This window comes from Nematolebias whitei, chromosome 16, assembly GCF_014905685.2.
Source record: "Nematolebias whitei isolate Nwh7 chromosome 16, NemWhi1, whole genome shotgun sequence".
NCBI lineage: Eukaryota > Metazoa > Chordata > Actinopteri > Cyprinodontiformes > Rivulidae > Nematolebias > Nematolebias whitei.
Genome location: NC_056513.1, coordinates 1,144,515 through 1,144,727, shown reverse-complemented (window position 1 = coordinate 1,144,727; position 213 = coordinate 1,144,515). Strand labels below are relative to the sequence as shown.

General features: G+C 48.8%; 1 pseudogene; it reads right to left on the bottom strand.

The window, feature by feature from the left end:
* The window catches only part of LOC119423001, a 35,221-nt pseudogene that overhangs the window by 34,269 nt on the left and 739 nt on the right, over positions 1–213 (bottom strand).

Genomic DNA, 213 nt, shown 5'->3' with positions numbered 1-213 from the left:
TTCTGGCTCCTCTGGTTCTTCTGGCTCCTCTGGTTCTTCTGGCTCCTTTGGTTCCTCTGATTCCTCAGGTTATTTGGGTTCTTCTGGTTCTTCTTGTTTCTTTGGTTCCTCTGGTTCTTCTGGTTCCTCTGGTTCTTCTGGTTCCTCTGATTCTTCTGGTTCGTCTGGTTCTTCTGGTTCTTCTGGTTCTTCTGGCTCCTCTGGTTCCTCTGG